The sequence below is a fragment of the Henckelia pumila genome, chromosome 3 (assembly GCF_033568475.1).
Source record: "Henckelia pumila isolate YLH828 chromosome 3, ASM3356847v2, whole genome shotgun sequence".
Taxonomy (NCBI): Eukaryota; Viridiplantae; Streptophyta; class Magnoliopsida; order Lamiales; family Gesneriaceae; genus Henckelia; species Henckelia pumila.
The window spans coordinates 179,597,458-179,609,675 of NC_133122.1; the positions used below are offsets into that span (position 1 = coordinate 179,597,458).

The 12,218-nt window shown below is 34.2% G+C and overlaps 1 pseudogene; it reads right to left on the reverse strand.

Moving 5' to 3' along the window:
• Window positions 1–5,718: 5,718 nt before the first annotated feature.
• LOC140892167 (uncharacterized) lies at window positions 5,719–8,952 on the reverse strand (annotated as a pseudogene).
• Window positions 8,953–12,218: the final 3,266 nt, after the last annotated feature.

A 12,218-nucleotide genomic window follows, 5' to 3' on the forward strand; every position in this document is an offset into this window, starting at 1 on the left:
TGTCTGCAAATGCATCTGGAATTTGATTTCCAATTCTTTGCAAGTGCACAATTTGTTGTACATCTTTCTCACATTGTTTGGTCATTGGATCCAAATGTAACAATGATGGTACATACCATGTGATTTCCTTTTCGATGTGTTTCTTTTCTTCTCCTAACATTGGAAAGATTTCTTCATTAAAATAACAATCAGCAAAGCGTGCTGTAAATACATCGCCTGTCTGAGGCTCAAGATATCGAATGATTGATGGGTTATCATAACCGATATAAATACCGATTTTTCTTTGAGGACCCATTTTGATCGTTGAGGTGGTGCAATAGGCACATACACCATACATCCAAAAATTCTCAGATGAGAAATATTTGGTTCTTTACCAAATGCAAGTTGCAATGGGGAGAATTTATGATATGCACTTGGTCTGATGCGAATTAATGCCGCAGCATATAAAATTGCATGTCCCCATATAGAAATATGGAGTTTTGTTCTCATAATCATTGGTCTAGCAATCAGTTGTAAACGTTTTATCAATGATTCAGCTAATCCATTCTGTGTATGAACATGAGCAACAGGATGTTCAACAGTAATTCCTATTGACATACAATAGTCATTGAAAGTTTGGGAAGTAAATTCTCCAGCATTATCAAGTCTTATTTTCTTGATTGTATAATCGGGAAATTGATTCCGTAATTTTATTATTTGAGCCATTAATCTTGCAAATGCCACATTTCGAGTTGACAATAAGCATACATGTGGTCATCTGCTGGAGGCATCGATCAATACCATAAAATATCGAAATGGTCTACATGGTGAATGAATTGGCCCACAAATATCACCCTGAATACGTTCAAGAAATATGAGTGATTCTGTTTGGATTTTAGCTGGTGATAGTCTTATAATAAGTTTTCCAAGAGAACATGCTTTACATTGAAACTTATTATTCTGAAATATCTTCTGGTCTTTCAATGGATGACTATGTGTATTTTCAATAATTCTTCGCATCATTATTGAACCAGGATGTCCCAATCGATCATGCCAATTGGTTAATATTGAAGAATTATTAACCACCATATTTGATTCGATTGATCTTATATGTGTATAATGCAATCCAGTAGGGAGCATTGATAATTTTTTAACTACATATTTCTTTCCTGATTTATATGTGGTAAGACACATATATTTCTGATTTCCATCAGTTATCGTCTCAGTATCATATCCATGAGAATATATGTCATTAAAACTCAACAAATTTCTTTTCGATTGTGGTGAATATAAAGCATCATTTATCCGAAATTTTGTACCATTTGGTAACAAAAATTGTGCTTTACCACAACCTTCAATCAAGTCTACAGGACCTGATATGGTATTCACCATTGTTTTTGTTGGTTTTATTTCCATGAAATATTTTTCATCTCGCAGAATAGTGTGCGTTGTACCACTATCCGGTATGAAAATTTCCATGATATTATTTCCATGTTTGCTCATAGTATTTTCCATATCAAACTTCACAAAAATGCAATAAAGAAAAATTAAGTACAATAAAAATGCAAAATATAACATGCTTTATAATACAAGAATGCATGAAAAATACAAATTTGTTACAATCACGTCCCACCAATCTTTTAATAAATGTCTTCGAAATCATTCAAAAAATCTGCAGCATTGAAACTAGTTGAACCAATTAAATGGTCACTATTTTCAATAAAATTGGTCTCTTTTCATTTTTCCTTTGTCGATTCTTTATAGAGCTTACATAGGTGCTCAGGGGTTCGACAAATATGTGACCAATGTCCTGGAGTGTCACATCTATAACAAACACTCTCAGATCTTTTTGAGTGATTTTCATTTTCACTCGTATTTTCATGCTGCCTTTTTGGTGGGTGGTTCATGACGTTCTTTTGAGATGAGTTATTGAAATAACTATCTCGATTATTTTCATATCCACGGCCACGACCACGACCGCGATAATTTTTACGTCCACGCCCACTTCCTCGACCTCGTCCATAACCAAAATATTGTCTATGCCTTTGATTTTGGTTTTCATTTTTAATTACGACATTTGCTTCTGAAAATGCCGTGGAACCAGTGGGTCGGGATTGATGATTTCTTACTAAAAATTCGTTGTTCTTTTCTGTAGAAGACATGCGATGAGTTCAGAATATCTAAAAAATCCACGCACTCTATATTGTTGTTGTAGAGTTATATTTGATGCGTGGAATGTGGAAAATGTTTTTTCAAGCATTTCCATCTCAGTAACATGCCCACAAAATTTCAATTTCGAAACTATTCGATACATCGCAGAATTGTAATCACTGACTTTTTTAAAGTCTTGAAATCTCAATGTATTTCATTCATCACGGGCGGTCGGGAGTATAACTTCCCTTATATGCTCAAATCTTTCTTTCAGCCCTTTCCATAAAATCATTGGGTCTTTTTCTGTAAGATACTCATATTTCAATCCTTCATCAAGATGTCTACGTAAGAAAATCATAGGCTTTGCCTTTTCTTGTGAGGATGATATATTATTTTCTTTGATGGTATCACTTAGACCCAATGACTCAAGATGCATCTCTACATCGAGAGTCCATGGCATATAATTCTTTCCAGTGATATCGAGCGCAACAAATTCAATCTTTGTCAAATTTGACATGGTGGTACTAGAAAAATAACAATGAATTTTATTAATTAATTTCTATTAGTACGACAATACAAAATAATGGAATAACGAAGATTACAAGTGGGTGTACAAATAGAAAAAAAGTATGTGGTGAAAAATCGCTGGTGAGTACAAGACTCGTGAGCATGATGATCATAGTCGTTATGAAAAATATCCTTATAAATGTCATCATCTTGATCTTCGAAAAATCGAGGAGAAATTATTTTGAGAGAAAGAGTGAATTTGGTGTGATTGAAAATGAGTTTGAGTGAACATATTTATAGGGCAAAAACTAGTCGTTTGTTACCGTTGGGGGTAAGAAAAAAATCGAGTATGTGTTGAATAAAAATTTGTGATAATCATGTGATGCATATAATGATAATCATAATTAAATATACGCAATCATATCACGTTATTATAAGGTCAGTGTCATAGACAGCCTCTTATATAATAACATGAAATTATACAAATATAATTAGACAATAAAATTATTTAAGCAGTAATGTATAATCATTTCACGTTATTATAAGGTCGGTGTCATAGACAGCCTCTTATATAATAACATGAAATTATACAAATATAATTACAGAATAAAATTATATAAGCAGTAATGTATAATCATATCACATTATTATTTAAAAACCTTAAAAGCTTTTATACTTGTCGTCAATGTTTTTGGAACCGGACCGGATCGGCCGGTTCGACCGGTTCGATCGGAAACCGGTCGGTTCTCCGGTCCGGACCAACTCTAAAAACCGAAAAACCGGTCAAGAACTGGTTGGACCGGTCAAAAACCGGAAAACCGGTTCAATCGATTGAACCGGTTTTCCGAATTTTTTTTTATTTTTTTAAAATTTAAGATTTTTTTAATTTTTAAAACTTTAAATTTATTATTTATATATATATATATACATTATTATTTAGAATTTTTACTTTATTTAAAAAATTATTTTAATAATTATTGTTTTTTTAAAAATTAAATAATTTATAATTATAATTGTTATTTTGAATATATTTAAATGTTTATTTAGTTTTCAAAATATGTTAAATATATATTTTTTGTCTATTTATATAATTTTTGAATTTTTAAAATTTAAAATATATTATTTATTATATTAAATTATATAAACGGTTTTTTGGTTCGACCGCCCGGTTAAAACGGTCCGACCGGTTGGACCGTTTTTTTCCAGGTAAACCGATTCGATCACCGGTCCGGTTATGAAAACACTGCTTGTCGTATCCCTTACTGGGAGTGTGGGATGTCGTTTTAACATCCTCCCAGGATTTATAACAAGTTTTTTTAAAAAAACTTATTTTTTTTATCATGTCTGATAATAACATGATATTATATATTAAATATATACACGACAAATAAATAAACAATAAAATAAATATACTTACTTGTTAAATATTTTTGTCTTCTCTTTGTGTTTTGGAGCGTCGAAAATTATAGAGAACCTTCGAGCGATCGTGCTGATAACGTGTTGTGAAAAGTAAAAATTTATGGTAAAAACTAAAAACTCTAAAACTCAAAATATATATCAAACCAAACACTTATAAAATCTTCTCTCTAAACTTGTGTAATTTTTTCACAAATGTTGAGGTCTATTTATAGATCCTCAATTGAGAAATGTCCAAAAATAAATATGTCATCCATTACATAATTAAAAATTAAAATATCATCACATCACCATCACAATAATTTTCAATCTAATTTTAATATATAATTTCCAATAAAAATTACTAATAAAAAAACCCGACTAAAGTCTCTCTCTCTCTCTTTTTTATTTGTTGACATTAATGACGTTTCTTTTCGCCTACTCTACGTTATACTTTATCGTGCTCCAGCATTTTCTTGTATATTACTTGGGTATTAGGCCAATCTCTCTATTGATTAATGATTAATCGAAGCTACAAGCTAAGATTCCCTCTGTAATTAAATAGTATATATCTTTTCACTTTGGTACATTAATTGCCAGCTTTCATGAATCTTGTAGCTTCGAATTCAGCTCAAGCTTCCAACAACATGGGCTTTCTTTGTCCTTCGGATCACACGATTGACGATACCGCAATCTTGTAGAGTAACCAAATAGGAAGATGATAAATTTCTTTTAAACAAAGACTAATATATATGTGTTATATGTTGGATGAGACGGTTTCGCAATTTATATACGTGAAACGGATCTGATCCATACCTATAGTAAAAAGTACTACTTTTCGTAAGACTACAAATTACAATGAAGGTCGCATATTTTTTTTTTAAAACAAAAAAAAAAAGTTCAACAAAATCACCAAAGAATTAAAATAAAATAAGAAGGTGCAGATAGTTGATGTCTTGATGATCAGGAAATTCAACCCACTGAAATTGAAGATGAGAAAATAAAGAGAATAAGACATATAACAAATAAAAAAAAAAGATTTATTTTTTAAAAAAAAATATAGTTGTTAAATTCTAGATGAAAAAATTAAAGAAATGTGTTGTTTTCAAAGTTAGTTATGTATCTTAATTAACATGAGTTGTCAAAATTTTAATGACATTATCATTGTTATTTTTACTGAATTTATTTCAAATGAAGTTGTTTCCAATACAACGCAAGCATATTTTTTATTATGTGTGTGTATATATATTGTCATATTTTTCAATAATAATTAGATGAAATTTTTAAGCAAATAAGCAGCAGATATTCTTCTCTAATTTGGTTCTATTTAGGAGAATGTCTATTAAAATGGGGGGTGAGTCTATGTCTGCCAGATCTAACGGTTCAATTTCATCTGCAGATCATTTATCTACAGATAAAATTGAGCCGTTTGATCCCCATCCGGGGCCCGAATGGAGTAGCATAGACTCATCCTAACGAGAAGTCTCGTTTTATATACATTTTTTTGATTTTATTTGGGTAGATTTGGAGAAAAGCAAAATAAGAATTACCTTTCAATTCGATTTAACCTCTACGTGAGTCTCTGACTCATGTAGAATGAGATCATCTTCGGGTCAACCTTTTTAAAAATAATTACCTTTCAATTCCAAAAAATTATAATCTCACATCTAAATTTTGCACCAAAAATTGATTTGAGTATAGTTTTGCTCTAATTTATTTTAGTTTATGTTCTTTCTTGAAAAATGACATGAAAGTCACCTTTTAGGCAACGATACCTTTGAACATTTGAGAACAAATGCAGATGAGTAAATTACAGAGCAGGCAAAAGATAACTCGAAGAGTCCAGAAAACCTCCTGACAGCACAACTCATCAAAACTTCTTGAGATTTATCTATCTGTATAAACTCTTTCAATACCTCTTTAGCATAAATACTTTGGCTTTCATGTTCACGCAAGTGTGTGTATATATGCCCAAGCATATCAAACAGGATTTCAAAGTTCATCGTGCATGCGCTGCTCTAATGGTACGTTCAACTCAGGATGAACCCGAGCAACATTCATACCATTCAGCGGTAGAATTTCTTCGGACCCCACCATGCCAGCTTTAACAGCTTCCATGACTTTCCTTTGCAACTTGAGTAATCCGATGCGCTTTGAGACCACGTAAAGTACAGCCAAGGAGAAGATAAGAAAGCCGAGGAGGATTATCACCCTTCCAAAACATAGAAATAAATGCAATTAGGCGGTGCACAAACAGACTTTGGATGTATTACATTAAACATTAATAATTAATAACTGTTGAAACCTGTCAATAACATCCTGGCGCTGCATCGTGGAGAGAAGGTTTCTTGTCCGTGATAGTAACGAGCGATGACCCTTGTATTCACTCTCGCCTTCGTTAATACTCCAGTTGATTCCTCTGCAAACATGCCAAAGTTATACATGTTGCCTAACGCTAATGAATGTCCCTTTGTCTAACCCCAGAGTGAAAAAAAAATGTTGGTGGATATAGCAAATCAATACCCGTGAATGACGATATTTTAATTCACATTACACAATAATTCAGTATATCTGGACTAAAGTACCATAATGACCTCAGGATAAGTCTAATATCTTTGCAAAGGCTTTAACAATTTGGAATAGCCGAGCCATGCCAAAACCTAGAAATGATAGTGTGCTACCACCACTCATCATACCAGTCAGTTCGCTAAAGTATAGTAGATTCTCCACTCCATCTTTGGAGCATATTCAAATCATCACCATAAATCGATCTACTCTAAAACAGCGACATTGATAGAGAAATCAAAGGACATTCATCAGAACAAGGAAATTTAATCCACATGTCCACATATCACAAAATAATGAAATATTGCAAGCCCTATGAGATTCAGATGCTATTAGAGAAACTAATTCACCGGCAAGCCAAAATTTAGCGTTTATGCATGCATGCATGCCATTCACGTTAATAGTGGTACCATCATCCTGCGAGTTTTAATTGCTCGCATATTTGGATGTAACAATCTTAAAATATATACGGAACAAATATGAAGTAATCGCAGCAGTTTCTCTCTGTTAGCCAGCGCAAAAATAGAAACAAATAGGAACAATCAATTTCTCATTAAAATAGTAGTGGGGGCATACCAAATGTCATGAGAGTGCTCGTATTCCTTTCAACTTCCTATAACAAAATGGAGAAAGCAAATTTCGTCACCCTCAATAACATATGAGAAACAGAATGTTATATGAGTTATAATGACCTGAACCATAAGCTGACGAGTGCGCCGAAGAGACTCTGTGATACTTTCGGCAGCAGAAGTCATCCCTGCTTTCGTCCTGAAAAACAATCATAAAAACAACTTACACTCTTGCTATGGTCTTATTCCAGGAATATCATAATTTCACCAAATGCCCAAATCTATTTGACAACTAATAAACATACTGCAGATTTCGCCTTCGAGTTGTAGATTCTTCTCCACCTCCCAAAAGAAGCTCTCTCTGTAATCAATAGCATCAAGTTGCAATCTATTTCATGAAGTTGATAAAAAAAAATTCCTCTTTTCCTCAGTTTGACCAAAAAAATATATAAGATATCAATTTATAAGTAAAAACAGCAGTGCCTCACATCCACAAACAAATACTAAAAGGATATATATATATATATATATATATTATAGCATTTATAATATATATATATATATAGGAATTTTCAGGTGCCCAACCATGTTTTCCCACTTGGTCCGCGACCACTAAAACTGGGTTTTAGTGATGCGAAAACAAAAAATCAAAAACCACTAAAACCCACTGCCGGGTTTTAGTGGTCGCGGACCAAGTGGGGAAACATGGTTGGGCTGCTGAAAATTTCTATATATATATATATATATATTATAGCATTTATGCTCTTTACCTCTTGTTGAGCAGCTTTCTTCATGTTCGCCTTTGCTTGCAAATTTGCATCTCTTATATCCATCCTCAAACTAAGTGAGTACACAAACAGTTAAAACAAAATGCACAGTATAATACTCCAGATATGCTATGCATTCACCTGATTGATAGAATGAAAGCATAGCACAGTGTAGCCGGAATGCCGGAACTACCCAACCAACTGGAGTGAGATCACAACAAATACTCATGAATAAGGTAACCAATTGGAGTGAACTCACATAAGACTACACACACATACATTATAATAACGTATTTATCCAACTTATACCTATCATCTTGTGACAACGATGCAGGTGCAAAACGAAATGTCACTAAATTTCTACAGCATGGATCCATAAATAGCAAATATTTTATATCCCAAGATTCAATTTTTAACTGTATCGTCTTTGGGTTACTCTTCATTTTGGCTGCTTTCTTTTAAAGAGGTCTAACCGTCTAAGAAATCCTAGCAGAGACATCAACACCAACATAGTCATCAAATACTTCAAAGATATGCTTTGATTATGGAAAGCACTCTATTTCAGCCCATGTTTCTGCAATTCCATTAAAATTCACACAAAAAAACAGTTGTTTTCCACGAATTTCTGGACGGGGACTTTACCCCAAAAAATATATATATTAACGCGAGAAGGGTCGATTAGCACCTCTGGAATTGATTTTTCCAAGACTGAGCCAATAATTGCGCTTTTTCTGCATCATCGACAGAGGGTATTTGCGGGGCAAGGAGATCGAGCCTGAACTGAAGTGATTGCAACGTTTTTAATCCATCTTGAACCAACCCATTCATTCTTGGCAGTGAATCTCTTGACCCCTTTTCTTCAGTGCTATCTGGCTCAGTGATTCTCGATGTTTTTCCATATTCTTGGATGGAGTCGATGTGCTTCCTAGTTTGAGCGTATGTTTCTTGGAAATCTTCCTTGATTTTCTCCGCTTCTTCTACTACCGGATCCATCAGATGTCAGTGATCGGGCTCGCGATGGGGTGTCACTTGCGGGGAACGAAAAATCGTGGGGAAGAAATGATCAATTGATGGCCGTGCTAATTTATTTGTCATAAGCGCATAGCATAAGCCCGTAATGAAATTTAATTAATTTTATTTTTAAAAAAACATGTCGGTACCTCTTACCCATTACCTGATAGGATCCGACTCCGATTGAGTCGGGTCGGGTATTGGAAAGTTGACGCTGACATTGTGTTTGGTTGAATTAAAAATAGAATTTGAAATTGGATTTGAAATTGATAGATTTAGAATTTCATTGTAGTGTTTGGCAAATGGTACTTAAAATTTGGATTTGATAGTTAAAATTAATATTTGTTTTAGGGATAGTTAAAATTGCTAGACATGGTGGCCTTATCATTTAATAAGGGTAGGTGGCAAATTGATTGTCAAAATTTGCCACCCGTTTAATCAAAACAAACAGGAGGATGGCAAATGGAAGTATGTGGACAAAGGGTGGTAGAGGCAAAACAAATTCAATTTGGAATTCTTTTTGTTCTATTTACACTGAGGAGGAACTCTATAAATAGAGCCCTCCGTTCTGCATTTCAAATATCCCAGCCTCAAGCATTCTTCTGTTCTTGAGTGCATTTCTTTTCTCCCTAATTATTTCTATATATATTGGTGAGATAGGTTTTCTCCTGTATTAAGAGAGTGAGTGTCTCTTTGAAAACACAGAGAGGGGTTTGTAATTCTTCAAATATTATAGTGGAATCTTTTGATCTTGCTCGTGGTTTTTACCCTAATAATTTTTGGGGTTTACCACGTAAATCTTGGTGTCTATTTTATTCTTCAATTTCTATAGTTTTTATCTCGTGATGCCGCACCTGAGACCAACAAATGATATCAGAGCCTTGGCATAAAATTTTTAAAATTCTGAGTATGCTCTTTGGTTGCAGCTGTGACTCATCTTCCACATCAGAAAATATTTTTTGAAATTTTATAAGGCAGGAATATTGCAGTCAAGATGATGGCAAAATACGAGATAAAAAAGTTCAATTGGAGCAATTTTTGCTGTAGAAATTGAAGGTGCAAGCAATTCTAACAAAGGAGCGTTGCTTGACAACTATTGGAGATAGACCGGCAAAAATCACGGACGATCAAAAGTGGAATGAGAAGAGATCTCAAGGAAATGTGGTCAGTACTTCAAGCAGTGGTGAAATATTATTCAGCGAAGCAGCAACAGTTGCGGAAGGCAGACACAAATTTTGTGATGCATGGATTATGGATTCAGGAGCGACGTGGCACATGACGTCATGGAGAGAATGGTTTGATGAATATGAACCAGTCTCGGGAGGATCTGTATTCATGGAAATGATCATGCCTTGGAAATCGCTAGGGTTGGTACCATTAAAATCAAAATTTTTGATGGTACTATTCGCACCATACATGGTACGACATGTGAAGGGCTTGACAAAGAATCTTTTGTCTTTAGGGCAATGGGATGATATTGGGTGCAAAACCCGTGTCGAGAATGAGATCATGAAGATTGTGAAAGGCGCGTTTGTGGTTATGAAGACAGAAAAGGTTGCTGCAAATCTGTATGTATTGTTGGGGGAAACACACAAAGAGGCGGAACTAGCTGTTGCATCAATTGGTTCGGGAGAAGAATCAACAATGTTGTGGCATAGAAAGCTCGGGCATATGTCAGAACGAGGAATGAAGATTCTTTCAAAACGAAAGCTTTTGCTGGGGCTTACAAAAGTGACATTACCCTTTTGTGAGCATTGTGTTACCAGTAAACAACACAGATTAAAGTTTGACACATCTTGAAACGACTCTTACTCATAAAATGTGGAATTTTTTTTTTAAAAAAAATAATACTATACATATATGCCCATACATATATGTATAAACATTAAAAATGATACCAATAAATAAAATCCTTAAACAAAAGCTTAAATAAACATTTACCCAATAAAAATATTAAGTCATGCAAAAATAATAATATTATCTAAGTAAAAATCCATAAATCATGTATACGGAAATAATCATAATAAAAAATATTTCTCTCAACCACTGAAAACTGAAAATATGAAGCATGTTTTAAAATCCTAAAATAAAATAATTCTAAGCATGCTAAATTCTCATGGCGACGGTCACGGAATCAACAGTCGGCTCGCTCATACGTCCTCACCACCAGTAGGAGTTACAAAAAAATCATCATGCTCACCTGCACCATATAAGCGTAGTGAGCCTAGAGGCTCAACATGTCTAAATCTTTATAACAAGGGTTAAAATAATGCATCACATAATCATACTAATACATATACATACATGAATATGCATGCATGATAAAAAAAAAATATCTTGAGTAAACTGATTAAACATCACATACTGAACTTAATCATAACTGATCATCCTGAGCTTAATGTACATAGTTGAGCAAATCATTTTGAAAGAGTCTATGGTTATATCCGTAAGTGTGACTAAACCTGTGTCGACTGATCAGTATCCTGAACCAACATACGTGGCGGTGACAAATCACCTCTATACTGGTAGTAAACTACCTCCTGAACATGAGCGGTGGTAAACCACCACTGTGCTGTCACACTACTTCAACTTCCATCATAAAAATTATTTTGTTTGCTCAACACATTATCATAATCATATAATTGAATAATTAATGTATGCATGCACTGGAAAGGTGTCCGTAATATATATTTAATTAATTTTTCATAATAAAAATACTTATACTTAAAAATAATTTTAATGCACAAAATGAATTAAATATATATTCCGGACTTAGTAAACTTTCATGGTTTGGTCCAGACTGCTGATCACTCAATCTAAGCCCATTAACTAAATAAAAGCCCAATTGCTAATTAATTCTTAAATAAAAGCCCTTAATCATAAATGGGTCTAAACAAAAATATTTAAGCTCATTAACTTAATTAACCCAATAAATTCCTAGACTGGCCCAAAAATCACTTAAATTTCTAATTACTTAAAAATTAAAATATCCAAGCCCGGCCCACCTAACCCAGACCCGGACCCTACTGACTTGACCCATGACCCAACGGACCCAACCCGGACCCCCAAACCCTGGCCCAGCCCGTCCCCAAGCCCAAACCCGATCACCCCCCTTCCCTCAAGCTGCTGCCAGCGAGCAGCAGCTACTTCCGGCATTCGGCCGGCCAACTCCGGCCACCACTGGCCGGAATTTCACCACCCACATCTAGCCTACTCCTAGACGTTTGAATCAAGCCAAGAATCAGCCCAAACGGTCATCCGAGGTAGGAGAACG